Source organism: Elgaria multicarinata, chromosome 7 (genome assembly GCF_023053635.1).
Source record: "Elgaria multicarinata webbii isolate HBS135686 ecotype San Diego chromosome 7, rElgMul1.1.pri, whole genome shotgun sequence".
In the NCBI taxonomy this organism is placed as follows: Eukaryota; Metazoa; Chordata; class Lepidosauria; order Squamata; family Anguidae; genus Elgaria; species Elgaria multicarinata.
Genome location: NC_086177.1, coordinates 81211739 through 81235071, shown reverse-complemented (window position 1 = coordinate 81235071; position 23333 = coordinate 81211739).

Sequence of the window (23333 nt, the reverse complement as noted above, 5' to 3'; positions counted from 1 at the left end):
CCAGTACAACAGAACTGTGTTTTGCATAGTGCTTACACAACATAAGCTCACCCGGCAGACACAAGTCTCTCAAGTTTTCCTCTTAGGAACGAAGGCTGTACTGGGTGAAAGAGACAAACTAAGGCCTTAGCTAGACCACGGGTTAGCCCGGGCTAATGCTCGGGATCACCCCTGTGCATCCAGATGATGCACAGGCAATCCCGGGCTCAGGCAGGGGTCAACCCTCCCTTGCCCCGGGGTAACGGGCACCACTTTTGGCCCAGTATTTCCCACGGCCTCAGGCTGAGCCCGAGACCGTGAGTGTGTAGACTGTTCTGCTGCTTTTCCCGGTTACCACAATTACTCATGAGTAGCCGGGAAAAGCAGCGGATGGGGCGCAGTTTTCCTCAGGAGCACTGCGGCCGTCAGGGCTAGGGTGGGTGGGGAGCAGGGAAGGCCATTAATTTTTTTAAAAACCCTCTTACCTGAGTGCATGAGCGTTTGTGCAAATGGGCCCTTTAAGATGAAAAAATGGTGGACGTAACAGGGTCCTTTCTTGACCTCGTCGCGCCTGAGGTGTAGACTATGTCGAAAGCCCGCGATAGTTGCATCGCGGTCTCTCCCCTCCTCACCACCGGATTATCAGGTAGGTCTAGCAAAGGCCTCTGAGTAGGGAGAGAAGAAGGATATTATATATTTATAAAGTATGGTTTGGATTTGACCGGATAATACCTCCTTGACAAATTGCTCCTTCAAAATATGATGAAATTATCCCTTAACTGTATGCCCTGAAATGCACAGAACTACAGCCAACTTCATATTATTATTAATATTTATTTATATAGCGCCATCAATTTTCATCAAAAGATACAGGATATTGTTGATATGGTGCATTTTTATAAGCAGGCATCAAGGGTAGGAATGGTCAGGCACCTGTTGGAAGCCCATTGACAAGAGCCCTCTGTACCTGCTCTTGCATTTCACCATTTCAACCTGCATCTCACCTGCGTCTCACTCTGGCCTAGGCAATAGTGTTGGTGAGAAGGAAATGCAGTAGATGCCACAGCCTACTTGGTCACTGGCTTCCTGGCTGACCAACAAGCAAGTGGTGGCAATGAAAGGGCAGAGTATGAGGAGTAACAGCACTTGGTGACAGTGGTGGTGAGAAAGTAGATTCACTGAGGGAGGGAAGGTGTGGATAGAAGGTGTCTTGCCCAAGGGCCCCAAAAGCCTGGAACAGGAAATGGTTAAAAGTGAAGCTGAAGCTTCTAGTTCCCCCCTGCCTTTCCCCCCAGACTAATACAAGTTTCTTTCACCGTCTGCAGTGTCTAAAGTTCAACACGATGCTCAATTTGGATCAAATTTCTAAAGCTCAATATAATAGAATCACTGCATAGCACAGCTTAATGTTTGTTCAAAGGTCCCACAAATCCAGATAATGAAGAAACAAGTGTGGAAGGGTGCTATTTAGAAACGATTTGGGGGACTTAAACTCTCGGCATTCCTGACCATGGGTCATGGTGGTAGGAGCTTCTGGGAATTGAAGTCCAAAACATCTGCAGATCTACCTTCTGTCCACCCTTGATCTAGAGCTCCCTCAGACAGGGGGGAAATTGTGTTCCCATACCATGGCTCTGCTTCCTGCATCTTTTCCGCTTCTGTAATAAGCTGTAATTACACAACAAAGAGAGTAGTGACCATGTGGCTTGTATGGCCTCAATGCAGTTGAATGGGATAACACCCTCTAGTCTTCCCATTCCTAAAGTCCAAATGGCATTCTTGACAACATAAAAAGCACCTGTCCAGACAAGCCCTACATTTGCTATTTGGCCCTGGTATTTCAAGCTTCAGAAAGACTCTTGCTTGAATGTGAAAGCTCGCTCTCACTACTTTGTAAATTTCCCTTGGTCCTAATAAAGGCATCATTTAGGGGCCAAAGGAGATGAGACAAGGGGGATCCATGATTAGGGTGGCTGTTTATACATTGCCCCAAAGAGAAAATGCATTACTCCCCTCCAAAAGAGGATACTAGAGTTTACAAATATACATTAAAATGGCATGTGCTCATTTATATGTATAGATATGTATGTATATGTTTCAGCACCATGTACATTGATGGTGCTATATAAATAAATAAATAAATAAATAAATAAATAAATAAAAATAGATGCAACTTTAGAAATAATTACTGTAATTTTAATACACCCCACCATAGCGGGGGAGATGGTGACCAGGTGACCTGTGTGTCTGCTCAGTCTGATGTCCAAGTGCTCACAGTTTGATGGGGAACTTCAAGGCTCCTGCTGTGCTCTCCCTCCTTGGGGTTCTTTCTCTTTAAACCAAACTTGAAGTAGAAGATGATTTGAACCATCTTTAAACCAGACTTGGAATGTCCTCTATAAAGTTGGACACATGGCTTCCCCTTGGATGGCCCAATTTGGATTGGGGCCATGTTGGATGACGTTGGTGGGGTTAACCCTTTCTCCCCTCTGTTTCCCAACGAAATTCCTTCCCATCATCACCATTATTTTCCCCATTAGAGAAAAGATTGTTGTTGTTTATTCGTTCAGTCGTTTCCGACTCTTCGTGACTTCATGGACCAGCCCATGCCAGAGCTTTCTGTCGGATGTTGCCACCCCCAGCTTCCCCAAGGTCAAGTCTGTCACCTCCAGAATAGCATCCATCCATCTTGCCCTTGGTCGGCCCCTCTTCCTTTTGCCTTCCACTTTCCCTAGCATCAGCCTCTTCTCCAGGGTATCCTGTCTTCTCATTATGTGGCCAAAGTACTTCAGTTTTGCCTTGAATACCATTCCCTCAAGTGAGCAGTCTGGCTTTATTTCCTGGAGTATGGACTGGTTTGATCTTCTTGCAGTCCACGGCACTCTCAGCATTTTCCTCCAACACCACAGTTCAAAAGCATCTATCTTCCTTCGCTCAGCTTTCCTTATGGTCCAGCTCTCGCAGCCATAGGTTACTACGGGGAATACCATTGCTTTAACTATGCGGACCTTTGTTGTCAGTGTGGTGTCTCTGCTCTTAACTATTTTATCAAGATTTGGCATTGCTCTCCTCCCAAGAAGTAAACGTCTTCTGATTTCCTGGCTACAGTCAGCGTCTGCAGTAATCTTTGCGCCCAGAAATACAAAGTCTGTCACTGCCTCCACGTTTTCTCCCTCTATTTGCCAGTTATCAATCAAGCTAGTTGCCATAATCTTGGTTTTTTTGAGGTTTAATGGCAACCCGGCTTTTGCACTTTCTTCTTTCACCTTTGTCATAAGGCTCCTCAGCTCCTCCTCGCTTTCAGCCATCAAAGTGGTGTCATCTGCATATCTGAGGTTGTTAATGTTTCTTCCTGCAATTTTAACTCCAGCCTTGGATTCGTCAAGCCCAGCACGTCGCATGATGTGTTCTGCATACAAGTTAAATAGATAAGGTGAGAGTATACAACCCTGCCGTACTCCTTTCCCAATCTTAAACCAGTCTGTTGTTCCGTGGTCTGTTCTTACCGTTTCTACTTGTTCGTTATACAGATTCCTCAGGAGGCAGACAAGATGACTTGGTATCCCCATACCACCAAGAACTTGCCACAGTTTGTTATGATCCACACAGTCAAAGGCTTTAGAATAGTCGATAAAACAGAAATAGATGTTTTTCTGGAACTCCCTGGCTTTCTCCATTATCCAGCAGATATTGGCAATTTGGTCTCTAGTTCCTCTGCCTTTTCTAAACCCAGCTTGTACATCTGGCAATTCTCGCTCCATGAATTGCTGGAGTCTACCTTGCAGAATCTTGAGCATTACCTTGCTGGCATGTGAAAAAAGTGCCACTGTCCAATAGTTTGAACATTCTTTAGTGTTTCCCTTTTTTGGTATGGGGATATAAGTTGATTTTTTCCAGTCTGATGGTCATTCTTGTGTTTTCCAGATTTGCTGGCATATGGCATGCATCACCTTGACAGCATCATCTTGCAATATTTTAAACAGTTCAGCTGGGATACCATCGTCTCCTGCTGCCTTGTTATAAGCAATGCTTCTTAAGGCCCATTCGACCTCACTCTTCAGGATGTCTGGCTCTAACTCACTGACCACACCGTCTGAGCTATCCCCGATATTATTATCCTTCCTATACAGATCTTCCGTATATTCTTGCCACCTTTTCTTGATCTCTTCTGTTTCTGTTAGGTCCTTGCCATCTTTGTTTTTGATCATACCCATTTTTGCCTGGAATTTACCTCCGATGTTTCTAATTTTCTGGAAGAGGTCTCTTGTCCTTCCTATTCTATTGTCTTCTTCCACTTCCGCACATTGCTTGTTTAAAAATAATTCCTTATCTCTTCTGGCTAACCTCTGGAATTTTGCATTTAATTGGGGCATATCTCCCCCTATCACTGGTGCCTTTTGCTTTCCTTCTTTCTTAATATATCTTTTCCGTAATGGGAGAAATAGCATCTTTGGGGCAGAAGTTGATTAGGAAAACAGCTTGGGGGAAAGAGCTACTCCTCCCCCAGCTCCAGTGTAACCCCGCCTCTACCCACAGCTGCTTTTATGGAATAGGTCCAGTCATATCTATCATCTCAGCTAGTTTGACCTTTACTATCTTTATTTAGCTTCCCCATCTGCCCAACCACTGAATAGATCAACATGGCAAGCTGTGTGACAAGAAATACTTATATTTGGCCACACGGGGTCTCCCTAACACCATGGCAAAATGTGTTTCTCCCACCATGCTCCACCACCAGTTAGAAGTAAACTGCAATGCAACAGAAATCCAAATTACTTTTTAAAAAATGTTCCCCCTCCCCACTCAGCCAGTAAGCGACTTGTTTGGCTTTTCTATGCTTTCATTTTCTCATCATGTATCTGTTTTCCTCTTTTTATCTGTTCCTCCCTTTCTTTTCATTACAGTGGGTTTTGCCTGGGGAAGGCAGTATTGCTAAAGAGCAGATGATAAAAGAATCAGAAACCAGAAGTCTCTGAGTAACTGGTACTTTCCCACACAAAATCATCTGGTTTTGAATCATGGGATATGATTCAATATGAATTTTCTTCATATTGAAACCATATGTCTTCAGGATCTATTTATTAGACTTTATTTAGAAATGCATGCTCTTTCTGTTCTTTCCATAGTAGTGGTCGAAAGGAGTTTTTGCTAACTAGCATGAATTAATCTGCATTCATTCTCTACTGCAAAGAGTTAACATGTAGGGTTGGCCCTTCCAAGCAGCAGGATGAAACAACGGTCCTCAGGCAGGTGGTGGTGGGGATATGGAAAGGGGGCAGGTTGATGAATTGGTGTCAGAAGCTGCAGCAAGACTTCAAAAGGCTGATCTTCGCATTTAGATACATGCATTAGGCAGCAAACTGTCTTGGGCCAGCACTAATATAGGTTAAACAAATGTTTAAGACTGCTTGTGCTACACAATGAAATAAAATACTGCGCCGTCAAGCCTTTAGACTGGTTGCTGCTTGCCGTTTGGACCTCTCAGGTCAGTCCATTCCGTTAGATCCATTTCAGTCTGGCTTCAGGCCCAGTTTTGGGATGGAAACAGCCTCGATCACCCTGGTAGCTGTCTTATGCTTGAGAATGGGTGAGAGTGAGTATGAATCTGTCGGTTCTCCTGGAACTCTCAGCAGCTTTAATACAATTGACCATGGTATCCTTCTGGATTGTTTATCTGGGTTATGGTGGTTGCAGTCATTCCTTGATAAATGGACTCAGAAAGTGGTGCTTGGGGGCTTCTTCGCCACCCCATGGCCATTGGCGTATGAAATCCCTCAAGATTCCTTATGCTTTTCAACATCTACATGAAACATCCTAATTACCCACATGTTAAGTTTTTAATCGGTTTTTAAACGCTTTATGTGTGTATGTTCTGTGTTTTAGAGTTTTAAATTTTGTATACTTGTTTTTACTTCAATTTTAGAATTTCTGTAAGCCGCCCAGAGAGCCCTGGCTATGGGAGCGGTATATAAGTGTAATAAATAAATAAAATAAATAAATAAACTACTGGGGTTTGGGCTGAAATGCCATCAATATGCGGATGACATTCAGCTCTATATCTCAGTTCCATTGTTGAATGCCTGAACCAAGGTCTGGAGTCAGTTTTGGGATGGATGAGGGGGAACAAGCCAAGACTTCGGGCAGTAGTCAATGGAGCCCTTGGGGGGGGCGGAGCTGGCCGCCTGAGCAATGGCGGGTTTCTTCTGAGGCTCTAAGCGGCGTTTGCCGGAAAAAGCAATTATCTCTCTTCTAATGGGCATAAATCTTTGAGCAAACGACAGAAAATGATTATAAAAGTCACAGGAGCTGGAAAAGCTGAGAGATTTGAAGAAGGGAGGTGAGATGATTGATATTTAATACAATGTCTGTATAAACGGCAACACTATCGAAACCGAAAGTAACACTGACGCAGTTTAAAAAGAAGGAATTTATGCTTGCTGGACATTGATTTGTGTTATAACCTTTCATTCTTATCTCACATGGGAAAGATTGAAATGCTGGCTTTGTAAGGTGGAAGTTGTTGATTGGATTTATTGGCGTGGTGAGAAGGGGGGGAGAGAAGGTGGAAGAAGCTGCATTCGGCATTCGGTGAGGGAGATGTGGGAAGCTGAGAGGCTGCGAATGATTAAACTGATCCCCTCTAGTGAATGCTGTTGTGAACTGGATATTCCCCCCCCTCATGAAGAAAGAAAAAGTGTTTGATATATAACAGAGAAGCCAGCATAAGTTGCTAAGGAAGCGAGTTACACTCTAAGATTTATGCCCTACCCAGAAGAGTCCCATGCCTAACATTAAAAGAAAGATCAAAAGTTGGGCAAAGCTTAATATACAAAAAAAGAAAAAGAAAAAAAAAAAGAAAAAAGAAAAAAAGAAGAAAAAAAAAATAAGAAACCTTCAAATTATATATAAAAAAGGAACTTTCAAATCATAATTTGGCATGCCTCTCCCTCCTGGAAAGGACAGCCCCTGGAGTTGAGCAAGAGGAGGAAGATAAAGACCCAGTCCCTTTGGATACAATACCAAATAAAGAAAAAATATGACTGAAGGAGGAGAAAGTGGTAGTAACCCTCCCTCGTTGATGGAGATCAGGCCCATTATAGCTGAAAATAACATTGTTATATTTTAAAAAAATGGATCAGCATATGAGTGAATTTAGACATTAATTGTGTATTTAGCGGATAAAAAAGGTGGAAAATTCGGATAAGATCAAAAAGATAGAGGCTAAAGCGGACTTGGACCAGAAGGAATAAGAGGCTTTTGAGAAATCAACTAATATACAATTTAAAGAATGGGTATTGTGATCGATTGCCTCGGAAGATTAATCTAGTAGATCTACTTTTTGAATAAAGCAGCTAAAGGAGTCGCAGGGAGAAGATCTTAGAGAAATCATCGTGAACTGGTTCAAGGAGCTGATGCCGATATATCAATAGACGGATTGGATCCGGATCGAGTCCATCGTGTGGGGGGGCAAAACCACAAAGGGGCAAGAGACATTTTGGTGAAATTTGGTAATTATTATAAAAAAGAGCAAATTATGAAAGAATTGAGATTTAAGAATCAGATATAATATAAAGGCAAACCAGTGTAAATTTACAATGATCTTTCTCAACGTACATTAAATTGGAGAAGTAGTCTTAAACTAATAATGGAAACATTAATGAAGAATGAAATTCCTTATGCATGGGGTTACCCGGTTTTTTTTAAGATTTACATATGGGAGGAGGGAACACAGAGTAACCTCATTGGATCAAGGTAAAGATTTGCTGAAGAGGCTGGGTCTGGATGGGGAAGCAGATGGGGCTGGAGTGGGTGGGGGAGGGAATGAGGCTGGGACATCTGGAGAGTAAGAGAATTGTTAATTATGTTTGGAGATAATTGCAAATAAAAATGCTAATATAGAAACCTGCCGGCCAGGCACAGCACTGCCTCCCCCCTCCCCCTTTAAAGTAGATGGCTGGAGTACTAGACTCACGGGGATATGGGGGGGGATTAGAGTGGGGGGGTGGGGAGGGGGGGAAGGTAGGGGAGGAGGGATTGGGGTAGGAGGGTGGGGGTTTTATGTATGGAGTTTGTGTTTTTATGTAAGCAAGTTTGAACTGCTGAGCACAAGGGATCGGAAGAGATTTCAAAAGGGTGATTATGGATAAAAAGATAAAGGTATCAACACTCAATGTTAAAGGTTTAGGGGCAGTCGTGAAAAGGAAGAGAATAGAACAAATGCTTAATAAAGAGGGATCAGATATTATAATGATCCAAGAGACACACCAAGGCTCCGAGAATTCGAATATGATAAAATTAAAGTGGCTAGCCTATTATGAAAAGTCATTAGGGACATCAAAAAAAAATGGAGTGGCCACTTTGATTTCAAAAAAAAGTGGGTTTACATTAGAAGAGGTAAAAAAGGATGATAAGGGTAGATATCTTATGTTAAAAGGTAAAATTGAGGGAAAGGTCTATACTTTGATTAATGTTTATGCCCCAAATGAGAGGCATAGAGAGTTTTTTATAAAGTTGTTTAAAGAAATAGAAGAATTTAAGGAGGGGTATGTTATATTAGCGGGGGATTTTAATATGGTTATGGATAATAAAAGAGACAGGTCAAATCCCACTAATGTTGAAAAGAGAAACAATATGACTATATTGAATAAATTAATAAAAGAAAATGATTATTTAGATTCGTGGCGCTTACTTAACGGGAATAGGCCTGGATTCTCATATTTTTCCCCAGTTCATCATACATACTCCAGGATAGATCATATATTTGTTTCAAAAGACTTTGCAACGAGGATTTGTAAAATGGAAATGGGGGTAATAAAAGTAACTGATCATGCCTTGTTAAGTTTAGAATTTACAGTTAAGAAAGATTATAAAGAGGCATATAGATGGAAGTTGAACACAAAGATATTGAAATACAATAAAATAGTAGATAAAATTCGGAAGGAACTGTCGGAGTCATGGGAAATTAATGAAAAAGGAGGAACAGCTGGGTCAGTCATTTGGGACACCATGAAGGCTGTAGCAAGAGGAATCTGTATTAGAGAAACATGTAGTTTAAAAAGACAACAACGTGCAGAACAGGAAAAGTTAGAGATAGAAATTAAAAACTTGGAGGAAAGATATTGGCGAAGTAAAGATAAATATAAATTAGTGGAAATACAAGCTAAGAAGAAACAATTAGAAAATTTAAATATAGAAGAGATTCAAAAGAATTTAATGTATATGAAAAGGGAATATTTTGAAAATAGTGATAAGAACTCGAGGTTGCTTGCCAAGCTCACACAAAAAGAAAAAGGGAGGAATGGGATAGAAACGTTGAAAGATAGCCGAGGGAATTATTGTCATGCAATGAAAGCTAAAATAAAAATTTTTCAGGAATTTTATCAGGAATTGTACAAGGGTAAAGAAATTCAACAAGAAAAGGTGGAGGAGTATATTGGAAGGTTTATAAAGAAGGAAATAAAATCAGAATATAAGGAGTTAATGGAGTCAGTAATAACTCAAAGAGAAGTTGAAGAGGTTATTGATAAGTTAAAAGTGGGTAAATCACCAGGAGCAGATGGTTTGGGTCCAGAATATTATAAGGTCTTCAAAGATTGTCTAGTTCCAAAATTAATGGAACTTTATAATAGGATATTATCAGGAGAGAAGATACCTGAATCATGGGAACATTCAGTGATAATTCTGATCCCAAAACCAGATAAAGATTTGACTAATCCCGATTCTTATAGACCTATTTCTTTAATAAATCAGGATGCTAAAATTTTTACATCTATTATGGCCAAACGATTAAATAAATTCTTGGCAGAATATATAGGAGCAGATCAATGTGGGTTTGTGGTAGGAAGACATATGCATAATTTAGTGGGTAGAGTTTTAAATGTAATAAATGTAATAAAAAAAGCAAATATTAAGGCAGGTATTATGGCATTAGATATTTTTAAAGCTTTTGATTGTGTGAGCTGGCAGGCACTAAAGAGTATTATAGATAAATTGGGATTTGGAAATAAATTTAAAAATGTAATAGAACAGCTATATTCCCAAAATACGGCGGTAGTGGTGGTAAATGACGGACTTACTGAAAAGATACGACTAGCCAGAGGAACAAGACAAGGATGTCCGCTCTCGCCGGTCCTTTTTGTAATGGTTATGGAAGTTTTGGCGAAGGCACTAAGGGAGGATAAAGAATTAGAAGGAATTGGAGAGGTAAGGGAAATAAAGCTAAACATGTTTGCGGATGATACTTTATTGACCATTAAGAATCCATTAAGAAAATTAGAAAGAATTAAATATCAGTTGAGGGAATTTGAGGAAATTACAGGGTTAAAAATAAATTGGTCTAAATCAGAGATGATGTTGTTTAACTATACTAAGAGGGAAGAAAAGGATTGGGAAGTTAAGGGAATGGAATTGAAAGTTAAGAACGAGATTAAATATTTGGGAATTAAAATTACAAAAAATCTAGAGAATTTAGAAAGGGAAAATTTAACGAGGTTAAAGAAGGAGGTACTAGAGAAATTGGAAAAATATAAAAGATTAAATTTATCTTGGTTTGGGAGAATAGCTTTGATAAAAATGAAGATATTAGCTAAAATTAATTTTGTATTTAGGATGTTACCTATAAAAATATCAGAAACCGAGACAAAAAGTTGGCAAAATATTATTAATAAATATTGTAATGGAGAAAAGAGAGCAAGAGTGAATAAAAATAATTGGTACCTAAGCCAAAAAAAGGGGGGAATGGGTCTCCCAAACATAAAATTATACTACGTAGCAAATAGATTAAGACATGTTGTAGAAGCAATTATGGGAGTAGGAGATTTATATTGGATGGAAGAAAAAATTATAAGTAAGGTAGAGATGAATCTGGAGAATGTTTTTTTTAAAGATGGAGGAAGAAAGTGGGTTGGAAGTATAGATAATCCACTCCTGAGGACTCAATGGGAAATTTGGAGTAAATTTAAAGGGAAGCTGCTTCCGAGCAACTCTCCCTTAGCACCGATAATAATGTTAAAGAATTTCCCAGAGGATCTAAAGGGTAGATTATGTAAAATATTAAAAGAGAAAAATAAAATAAAATTAAAGGATTGGGTAAGAGATATTAAAACAAGAGAAGATATGGAAAATTTGTTAAAGGAGAAGAAGCTATCTTGGCTAGAATATGGTCAATTAGAGCAATGGAATAAAAAGTGGATTAAAGATAATAGAATGTGCAGAAAGATGACGAGGTTTGAAGAATTAGTAGTAAGTAAGGAGAAAGGAAAAGGAAGTAGTATAGTTTCAAAAGGATTAATGAGTGAAATATATAAAATATTGTTAGAGAAGGAGTTTAGAGAGAATACAGAGAAAATGATTTGGGAATCAGATTTGAAGATACAAATAGGGCGACAGAGCTGGGAGGGACTATGGAAACAAAGAGTGTTGAGAAGTTTATCAGTAAGAATAAAGGAGAATTATTTTAAAATTTTATGGAGGTGGTACCTAACCCCGGTTAGATTGAATAAGATAAGTGATCAACATTCAGCAAATTGTTGGAGAGGATGTGGGGAAAAAGGAACGTATTTACATATGTGGTGGCAATGCAAATATGTACAAAGATTATGGAAGATGGTGTTTTCAGAAATTGAAGAAATAGTGGGAATGAAAATAGAACAAACACCAAAAATAGCATTGCTGTCACTATTTGAAGATATAAAGTGTGGAAAAGGAACTATAGAGCTGATATCGAGTTTGTTGGTTGCAGCACGATTGATGATAGCTAGGAACTGGAAGATCCAAGGGGAATATTCTATTGAGGAATGGTATAAAGTAGTATGGGACATAGCCATTAATGATAAACTGACATGTAATATTAAGTGGAGAAAAGGCGTAACTAAAATAAATGAGTTCGAAGGAATCTGGAAACAGTTCCTAGTGTTCGTGTTTACTAAGGGAAGTGGGAAACCACCAGCAGAAGAAATGATTAGATTTTGGACTCAAGAATGATCCCGAGGTGGGGGGTGCACATTTATGTTAAGAATGAAGATGTTGTAGAGTGATAAGGCATATGTAATAGTTTTTGATATTTGTACTCAACAATTATTCAATATGTATGCAGCAGATATTTGATGTATTTTTTTTCTTATTGTGTTAGTTTCAGTTATATTTTGGAAATGTTTATCTATGTTTATATAGTGTTGAAAATGAATAAAAATTAAAAAAAAAATTTGAAAAAAAAAAATTAAATAAAAAAAAAAAAAAAAAAAAGAAAAAAAAAAAGAAAAACAATGGAGCCCTTGCATGTTGGCCCCGATGGTGGCGGTGGTGCATGCACAGCCCATACTGGTGGCGGACAGGATGTAGCACGTTTGAGGGGAAACACCACAACGAACTGAAACGAGCCTTTCCGCTTGTTGTACTGTTTCCTCCTGAAAGCGCTACATCACATCTGCCAGCAGTAAGGCCTGCATGCACACCTGCGCCACCGGGCTTGGGACGCTTGTGTAAGAGCTCCATTGAATACTGCCATTAATCCTGTCAAGATGGAGATACTCTGGGTAGGGAAACTGACTAATCTGGATAGAGGGTTACATCTGGTCTTAGATGGGGTTGCACTCCCTTTGAAGGTTTTACCTTTGAGAGGGTTTACCCTTAAAGGTGGCTTAAAAATAATTTTAAATAAATAAATAAATAACCTTCACATTTCTGAAGTGGTCTGTTTTAGGGTTATGCAAGGGTTGTTTAAACCTCAAATAGGAATTTAGGGATTGTGTAAAATCTGTTCTGCCTGCAGTTTGCGCATTGTCAGGTGCCTTTCATTGTATCAACTGCTCAATGGTGGAATTGGATTCACCAGTTTCCTGAATGCACAAATCCTCCCAAAATGCACATTTTCGTACTTTAGCATTTTTATTGGGTTTTTTAAAAATGTATTTTTATACAACTAAATTTGTGTAAAATACCAAAATGTGGTGGTGGTGGTGGGGAATGGCCCACAAGTCCTCAGGATCTGTGCTTCTTTGAAAAAGCTGTGGTGCTGTGGAATCCACAGGACAAATTCATAAAAATCTTAACTCCTTTGATTCCATTGCAGATTTCCCCGACATCCCTAGCCTCAAATACCCCTGCCAGCCAGGTTTGCATGATATGACAAGCCACAGCAACCCCCATTGAGAACTTGCATATTCATGATGGTGGCTGGCATGCGCCATAGCTTCTCATGGGTGCATTAAGTCATGGTGGTCTGTTGTGTCATGCGAACTCGCCCAATGGCTGTCATGGGGGCTTGCCCATTCATAAAATGGCCGACCATAGTAGGCATGTCCAGTTGAGCTTCGGCTATGGGGCGGTATATAAATGTAATAAATCATCATCATCATCATCATCAAATTCCCAGGAGGTAAACTGATGGGACTAAATGAAATGTGACTTGACCAAGAACCTAAGTTCAAGGCAGAGGTGGGGTCTGAATTTCAAAACAAAACCATTATTCTGAACCAAAATGAAGATGGCATTGGGGAATAGCGCTTGGAAAGGCTGGCCCTATCATGAAGTGGTAGGAAGCAGGTGCAGCAGGCGGAGGAGGAGAGAAGAGCAGCACTCTCCCTGTCCAAAGAGTCTACCGCTCCTTGATGGCCATGCAGGCAGCTAGCAGGCCCAAGAAGAAACACCCGCTCACTCTCCCATGCATTACTTGTCTCATGCCTCACTGCACCATGCTACCCAACCCTGCAGCCAAGTCAGTTGGCTTACTTTCCCTAAAGGGGATATGCATGGCTGTGTCACCAGCATGCTGCCTCTGTAAGGTCTTTCTGCCTTCAGGAGCTATGCCGGATGGTTGTGCAGGTGCCACACAGGTCCTGAAGGCAGAAAGACATTACAGGTAGTGCACTGATGGCGGGCAGGTGGGAAGATCACGCAGGGTAGGCGGGACGGAGGGAGAGGTTGTGGGAGGGAGGGAATTGTGGGACCGAGGGAGGGGAGAGAGGTGCAAGGGGTTTCCACTTCAGGCAGCGACCTGCATTGGGCCAGGCCTGGCACTTGGCTTTGTAGTACACCAGCATCCCAGGTTTTGAAAAAGATTTTTTTAAAAAAAATCTTTAAAAATCAAATAAAAATCAGGACAGGCAGGGAGTCATGTGAACACCAAGAGGTGTCCATGGCAACCACATTGCTTACCCTAGGTCTACTTTATGTGATAGGTGCCGTTCGCTATTGATAGACCTATAAAGGCTCAGCTCCAGGGGCCATTTGCAAAGGCTCCTGGCCTTCCCCACATCACTGTCTCCTTGCTTGCAGGCTTACCTAGTGGCAGAAGCAGTCAGCTGGGAAGCTGCCATTTTTAATTTCCAGTGATGCTGCGAAACAATGCTAGGTCAGGTGTTCTGGAGAACTGTGGCATATTTAAAGTGGGGGCTTCTGAGAGCCAGCAACCAGGTGTTGCTGCAAGGGCCTAGAGCAGGTGTCAGATGCCAGGGCTGGACCGATATCCTCCATGGATTTGTGTAATCCTTACTAAAAGCTTGGAGCTAAACAATTGGTAAGTTAGTTCAAATCAAGACATGGAATTTAAGCTCACCCACCCCTGTCCCCCGCAATAATTGGGGAAGCAACATTTCATCATTACATTACTTTTAGCCTACGTTCGCTCATTTAGGGAAAAAAAGTAAGTGGAACAACTCTGAAAAAAGTGTTTGGGGAATGATAGCCACATATGGTGTTGCACTAGTTCAAGAAAATAATTTCCTTATATCCCACGAGGAAAGTCATTTTAAAGCACACTTCCAGAAGAAGATAATTGAGTGTATTTTTAGAAACCTTAAAATATTCTCGTTAAACTGTACCTGAAGATTGCCCGTCAAGCATTTTTTAATCGGATATTTTGTCAGCTGTGAAATCCAACACTCTTCCAATTACGTTATTTTATGCACAAAAAGTGTACTTGATTAGCAGAATGGTAATTAATCTTGTAGCTATAATGCTATGAAGATATCATCCAAGGGACTTCATATGCATAGGTGGATCTATGTTCTAAAAATATATTAAATTATGTTGCTTGGGGTGGGGTGGGGGAAATGAAAGAAGCAAGGCACAATAAAATAATATACCTTCCTATTGACTTAAAAAAAAAACACCCATCAGTACTGCTGTGAGGCTATCTTGATTCTTCTATCTTTTTTCTTACCACAAAAATGTCTGTTAAGGAGGGAAAGACAGAATTACTGCACAATACCTTTTGATTGGTAGCACCCTGGAAGCACCCTGAACGTATGGATTGGGATAAGTGTTGTGTGTGGGGGGGTGTTTTTACAAATTTGTTTCCCACCCACCTTCCAAATGATGCTTGGGCTCAGGTAGACATTACTGGCATACCTAGAGCAATGGCTTGAGTCTGTAGCCATTTGCAGATGTTCATAAAATGGGAACAATTAAAATCTGGAGGGGGTGAATGGGATCACAGACGCAGGCTCTGCCCCTCGCCCTCCATTCGTTAATCAGACCTTGTGTGCAAAGTTTCAGTGTCTACAAAAAATGCATGGTACAGATGTATTTTGGGGACCATATACACATGCAGCATCTACTCTATGCACAGAGGCCTGAGCAGATGGTCCAATCAATGCAGGGAGATCAGGGGAAGGACTTTTCACCAGAGACCCAATCCCCCCCCTCCATGAGTGGATTGCACATAGTTTAAGAACATCTTAAACTGTTGTTGTTTTTATACTGTTTTTATGTTTTTTAAAATTTTTGTGTACTTTTAATGTTTACTAATTTTAATTGTTGTAAACCGCCCAGAGAGCTTCGGCTGGGGGGCGGTATATAAATGTAATAAAATAAATAAATAAATAAATAAATAAATAAATAAATAAATAAATCTGCATGGAGCTAGCATGTGTTAGAAAAGTAGTACTCAGCTGGTGGGGAGTGTGCCACCGGTGGCATACACAAGTAGTCTACATAGGTGGGACGTAGTGGTTTCATAACAAGAATTCACTCCCCCTCAATCCCCCTGTCTGCAAGGGTGATACGCTGTTTCCTGCTTGTCATGAATTATCCATTTAAGAATATATGGAGAGCTGTGCTGTATCAGACCAAAATCCATCTAGTCCAGCATTCTCTTCACACAGTGGTCAAGCAGCTGCCAGTGGGAAGCCTGCAAGCAAGAAATGAGTGCAACAGCACCCTCCCACTCATGTACCCCAGCAACTGGTGCATGTAGGCTTAGTGACTCTTAGGCCACAGCTAGACCTAACGGTTTATCCTGGGATCATCCAGGGTTCGCCCCTGCCTGAGCACTGGATCCCCTGTGTGTCACCTAGATGAACAGGTTTGACCCCTGAACGATCCAGGGATAAACTTTAGGTCTAGCTATGGCCCCAGACCCAAACCATGTAGGGCTTTAAAGGTAATAGCCAACACTTTATACTTTGCCCAGAAACTAATTGGCAGCCAGTGTGGTGATTCTAAAGCTGGTGTAATATGGTCACCCCAGATATGCTGGTGACCAATCTGGCTGCCATATTTTGCACTAGTTGAAGTTTCCAGACTAGGCACAAAGGAAGCCCTGTGTGCAGCGCATTGCAGAAGTCAAGCCTCTATCACAGTCCCATGGTTTTATTCATAATCACATGGTTCTAGAAACTCTATCTTGCTATAGCTTAATATTGAATCTAATAGGCTTTTTTATTGCATCTTCCTTTAATTATTAACAGATTATTAAGCCCATAATGATCAGCCGCACATAATGCTATAGCTGGTATGCTAATATAATATACAAAAGAAAAGAAAAAAGGTTTACTTTACATATATTTAACTTTACATGCTCTTGGTTATGTGCTCTAGTAGTAAGACATAAGGTCGCTGTAAGACGCAACTGTTTCGGACAACAATTTTGTCTCCAGTGTAAGCATTATCCTTATGCAAAAACAGAGGAAGCAAAATGCCTTTCTCTTGTTCGTAATCTCTTGATACTTCTGCTTGCTGTTACTTGCCTCCCAAACTCTCCTGTGAGGTAACCTTAGCACATTGTAATGTGTTAAATCAAGCTGAAAAAATTGAATTATTTCTTGCTGTGAACCATAGGGGAAGATGACAGATGTGTTAGGCAGTACAAACCAGCATGCCTGTAAATAGTAGCGTGTTAGCTTTCACCTCACTTCTGTCTGGCAGGTTGAGGATTCGACACTAAGGACCCAGCTGGCATTTTTCCAATGCAAAATGCTGAGGGCGATGGGGGTGGGGGTGGTAAAATTGCTAATTTATCTTTCACGGTACCACAGTGATAGGAAGCAAGGGACTGTTATTATCTCTGCTTTGCGGTTAGAGAAATAGAGAGCAAGTTCACACATCCTCACGTAATGGCCACAGCATCAAGTAGTAACTTGCATGTATGAATGTGACACCACTGATAAAAAGAGGCTACCCAGCTGATTAAGGGAACCTTAGTCAATTAATTGCAGGACTTGCTGTTTTAAGTTATTTTATTTATATTTCTATTGTTTTATGTTTTCTTCTTTGTAAACTGCCTTGAGAAGTCTTTGGTATACAAATATTCTCAATAAATAAATGTTTTTTTAGTTGTTTAATCATTTGATTACATTTTCCTGTGGGTAAAACCAATAGTTTGGAAGCTACCCTGGGCTTCTTCTGAGAAAGAGTGGAATATAAATAAATAAATAAATAAATAAATAAAGCATACTTTCTTTGTTTTTAGGTGGTACAGGCATTTCTGATAACAGTAATTATATTAACGGGATGTGAGAGAAAGGAAGAATGCCTCTATGAATTTGATGCTTGCTCTCTGCACTTTTTGTAAGTATATGCATTAAAAAAAATAGTCTGATTATAGGAAGCTGCCTTATAGCAAGTCAGTCCATTGGTCTAACTCATTGTTCTTTGCACGGACTGGCAGCAGCTCTCCACGTGTTATTTATTTATTTATTTATTCATTGCATTTTTATTCTGCCCAATCAGGGCTGGTGCTACCATAGAGGCCACTCAGGTGGTGGCCTAGAGCGCCAAGCTAAGAGGGGCGCCGGGCACAGTGCAGCACTCATGTGCGTTGGCTGTGGGCCGGCCTAGGCCCAAGGATTCAGCTGGACCTGGGCGGGCGAGATGGTACCCAGTGCCCGCCCAGCTGAAGCAAAGCCAGGGACACTGGGGTGGGGGTGGGGTGGTTCCACATTCGGACTTCCAGAACGTGCCCGGAAGAGAGAAAGAATGTATGGGTGAATGGGGTGCATGGGGTCTTTGAGTGAATGCATGTGTTCATGCGTGTGTTTGTTTGGAGTGATTGATTCTGAGTGTGTGTGTACGCACGTGTGTGAGTTGGGGGGGATGATTTGGAGGTGATATTCCTATTAAATAATACATTTTAGACCCATAGCCATTCCTTTCCAATTTGTTTGCTATAATTGGCATGACGCCAATTATAGCAAACTTTAAAATAAATTGCACTTTAAAATAAATTTAGCAGTTTCAAGTTTTGTGCTTCTTATTTTTTCCAGGAAACGTATGTTTTTAAAAATCAAAGTTGGCATTTTTGGGGGGCGGGTGTGTGTGTGAAAGTAGCTCACCTTGTCTAAGGCGCAAAATAGTCTGGCACTGGCCCTGTGCCCAATAGCTGAAGCTCTCTGAGTGGTTTACAAAAAATTTCAGAGAGAAATCTTTCCAAGCCCTGCTGGAAGATGCCAAGAATGAAAACAAAAAACCCTGGGAATTTTGCATACAAAGCACATGTCCTGCCATGTAGGGATGTTCAAAGTGGGTCTTCTCCACCTTGAAATTTGAGCTAGAGATCCATTGATGTGATTCTCTGCCATGATTTCAGTGCAGCTTTTGTGAACTGCCCAGAGAGCTTCGGCTATTGGGCGGTATAGAAATGTAATAAATAAATAAATAAATAAATAAATAAGCTCCCCTTACTGTGCACTGTCGGATTACCTGTCGGAGAACCACCCGGTTTTGGATAACCACTTTAGTCAATGCAAATTAATTAAATGCTTACATTTCCCTCATTTTTAAAGATAAAGAGATGAAACTTGGCGTGATGATAGCTCAAAAGTAGGGCTTTAGGCAAGCCAAGTTTGTAGAAGATCCATTCATGCCTTGATTTTTAAGGAATATTAATTCCCCCCTCAAACCATTATCCCCCTTAAACAGACAACACACACACACACACAGAGCATTGATGCCTGAAAAAGTCAGATGGTTTTGGAAACGTTAGAATCTCCGATTGGGCACATCTCCGCTCTGATATTAATCAATGTGTTTGGAAGCAGCCAATGTCTGCTCTATAACATCGAATGCTCTGCAGATGTTCAGAGTTACCAAATAATTCTGGGATGGAGAGCACACCCCTAGAACAACAACCTTTTAAATTTGATTAAAAGTTTAAAATTGAATAATCTGATTGATCAATTAAACTTTTCAGCCCTAATCTAACACCACATTATCATGCAATTCTATGCAACAGGAGGGTCTACAAAGAATGTAAGTTTCTTACTGAGTGGATTGGCCCTACTGGAGAGTCTATACCCCACTACCACCCGTTAGAGACTTTCTCTACAAGGCTGCCATAGGGCTTTCAGTGTTACAGCCTTGAATGGAAGCATTGCCACATGGAAGCATTTCTTTGCAGCCTCTGAAATATATGTAATCTAGCCCCCTAGAAGATCCAATTTACAGAGCAATTTACCAAGCGTGAGATGAAACATTTTGTGTCTGTCTGCAGGGACGATATAACTGGTTCCAAAATTAAATTTGCTGTTAATATCCAGCAATTACATCATGTAGCTAAGATGAATCTTTCCAAAACAAGTTCAGGCTATGCTAAAGATTGATACAAACAGATATATTTGCAACAATCTAAGCTAACTGATATCTTTTATTTGCTCTTTTGCTAGAGCAATATGAGCCGTTTTCAGGTCTCTGTGTATAAATCCAAAGAGTGCTCCGCATCCTGTGAAATCAAATTATCATTCCTTTCTGGCTATTAGAAGATCTAGGCAAACTAAAAGATACGATTTTTTGGTCCTGAAATTGGACAAAATCACATTGTTTTGTAGGAAAAGTAATAGAAGCCAAAGGTTGCTATTACTCTAAACAGAGGGGCAGTAAAAATCTATATCCAGGTCTTCTGTTTGTCTGCTCAGATATGACATTCTGTTTCAGGTTCATTAGATTTCTGAAAAGTTTGACAGTAATAAAACTAGATGAACTTGGCAAGAATCACTCTGCATCATTCATTCTGTATCTGCCTGTGCGTCAAAGACCAGCCATAAATGGAGAAATTCATGCTGGGTGGCAGTGATGATGAGACCAACAGGACTTGGCCTTCCTGGCTAGAGGCTTAACAGGAGCCTTGCTTGTTAATGGATGTCTAAACTGATTATGCCCCTAGTCATAAAATCCCTGGAGGCAGAAAGATTTCCCAACCCAAATTGAAATCTCAGGGGAAGATGTCTACAGTACCCTAGTATTTACTGTTTAACACAAGGTTGGTGGTCCTTAAGCTTCAGTCATTAGCTATTTAATTCAGGGATGAGGTAGCTGATTTTGCTGATTTTACTGAGAATTAGCTGGGTGAAGCATCCAGATCAGTGGCCATGGCTACACCAGCCTTATATCCCGGGGTCGTCCCTAGATCATCTCTGTGCATCCAAATGCCACACAGGGGATCCCGGGAGCAGGCAGGGACGATCCCTCCATTGGGATAATCCTTAGGTACAGAAAGGGGCAGTGATTGCTCACAATGTCCTAACAGGGTTGTTGTCAGCATCCATCAAGATTTGAAGGACATGGAGAACAAGGGACATCCTTGAGAGCACCTTGTAGAGAAAATATCCTGTGCTGAACTCATCGAACACTGATCGTGTCTTCCTGGTGATTGCGTAGCTATAGTGAAAAGCAACCTTCCTTCTCCCAAAACAGAGCTTTTGGAAAGAAAGCTGCCAAATGGGCACTGTGCCTCCTGGTCTGGGCCTACGCCCAGTCCCACTATTGCATCTGCTGCTGGAGTCCTGGGAGTTATCTTGGAGGATCTGAAGCTAGGAGTTGGGACCAGTCCAAGCATATAGGATCTCCTGTATCAGCAACCTCCCCAAGTGGGGCACCCCTCTGTGTAGTAATCTCAGGAGGTTTGTCAGTCTTGGGATGGCAGAACCAGGAATGCTGAAGCTTACTGAAATTCTCAAAGCTTTATTTGAAAGTTTGGTGTGGCTCATCTTGTTTGTGACCTGTTTTTCTGTTTGTTTGAATGGGAAAGTTGTGCACTTTGAGAAAGTTGTACATTTTGGGAAAGTTGTGCACTTTGAAAAAGTTGTACATTTTTGAGGAAGTTGTTTATTTTTCAAAATTTATTTATTGTGATAACGTTGTACATTTTTCAAGTTCACATTTTACAAAGGTGGACGCAGGTTTGGAAATTTGCAAAGGTTTTTGGAGAGCATGTGCTCTCATTTGGGTTCATGTTTCTGATTGCGAACAGGGCATTTCTGAGTGATTTGCAAACTGAAATTAAATTCTCATGCAGCTCTCAGTCTCCACTGACTCCTCTTGAGTCCATATGTGCAAGAGCCAGCAATAGGAATCTCCTCTGAGATCTCATATGGTTCTATTCTGGTACAAACTTTTGTTCAGTTCCATTTCAGCATAATTACAAAATTTGAACCTTCAGGACCAGGGCTCCTTCTTGGGTTCTATTAAAAACTTACATATGTCTGTCCTACTGGCAAGACTTCCATTGCCCTGGGAAGAGGTAATCTGGTTGGGCTGGGCTCCTTTCAGAGACTTATGGAGCCAGTTGGACTGTAGAAGTCTATTGAGAGTTTTCCCACTGCCCTTCTCTATTGATGAGGTTATGGCCATGTGGAATAGCAGCTTGTCTAGGGCCATTCAAATGCTGGCTCCAAGCTGTAGGCTCCAAATACGCCTTTGTTTTGGGGTGAATAGAAAACTGAATTTGGTCCAATTTTGAAATGAATTCTTAGAGGAACTAAAATTAATTCCATTTAGGGGTAGGTTTTACTGGACTCTGGTGATATTGGAGTCGACTTTGGCAGCTGCCATTTTCCTTTCCAGAATAACCTGGTACAGGGCTGGTGAAAACCAGCTTGGGAAACTATCACTGCTGCTTTAAAGGAGGGCAAGGTCCCCCACTCCCACCTCAGCATCAATGCCGGTTTCTACAGTGAGTTACCATCTCCTCTGTAACCCTCTGTTTCTGCAGCTTCAGGTGCACTGGTTTTCTGGGGCCAGTTTTCACCTTGAGTAAACTTGCTTGGTTATAGATGAGCTTGTTTGTTGATCTTCACTTATTGATTGATTTACAAACAGCTAGCTAACTAAGAATTCATTATGGTTTTATCCCACCCCTACTTGAAGAAGCTTAGAGTAGTGTACATGGTAACTCCACCTTTCATCCTCACAAGAACCCTGTGAGAAGCATAGCATCTGAGGTTGTGACTGGCCTATGAAGCATTCTTATTCAGTAGGTATTTGAACTCAGTTCTACCCAGGTTAAATTTAACAGTATGAACACTGGGGCCATGGCTAGACCAGGATCATCTGGGATCATCTCGGGGTCATCTCGGGGTCATCCCTGGCTGATCCCTGGATCCCCTGTGTGTCATTTACATGAACAGGGATGACCCCGGGACAATCCCAGGATATAGGCCTGGTCTAGCCATGGCCTGGCTCTCTATAGGATGACAAAGGACGGGGGGAGAAACTGTACACTATTGGTTCTATTAAATTCATCCTTTGATACCATTGACCTTGAGGAACTGGTGACTGCTGTAAGGCCTTATTGGTATCTGTGGAACCATTTGAATGAGCCTGGAAATTCCTAGTGAAAGTCCATGAGGGAGTTGAGCTGCTTACCAAGTCCCTGACATCTCCTATGCATTGTGGCCCAAGATGTGCCCTCCTTACTATCAGAGCAGCGGGACAGTAAGGATGGGTAAGAAATGGGAACAGGAACATGTACAAAGAGCCTTTAAGGCACCGCAGCACTGAAGACTCCCATGGGCGGGAAGCCCCCAAAACAATGAATACCTTCACCTCCATAGCCTGAAAAGGTAGCCCTGACCCCACTCCTCTAACTTCTCCTCAGAACCAGTGGCAGTGCAGTGTGACTACGGGCATGTCTACACCATCCATTTATTCTGGGGTCAGCTTGAGATCATCCCTGTGCATCCAAATGATGCACAACTGATTCCGGGGTCAACTGGGGATGACCTCTCACTTTCCCTGGGATAAAATGGACAGCACTTATTCTGGTTTTTCCTGTGGTCCCAGGATAACCTCAAGGGCTGCAGGCTGTGTGGCACAGGCTCCAAGGTTTCCCTCCTCCCCGGGAGTAGCAGGGCTTTGCAAAT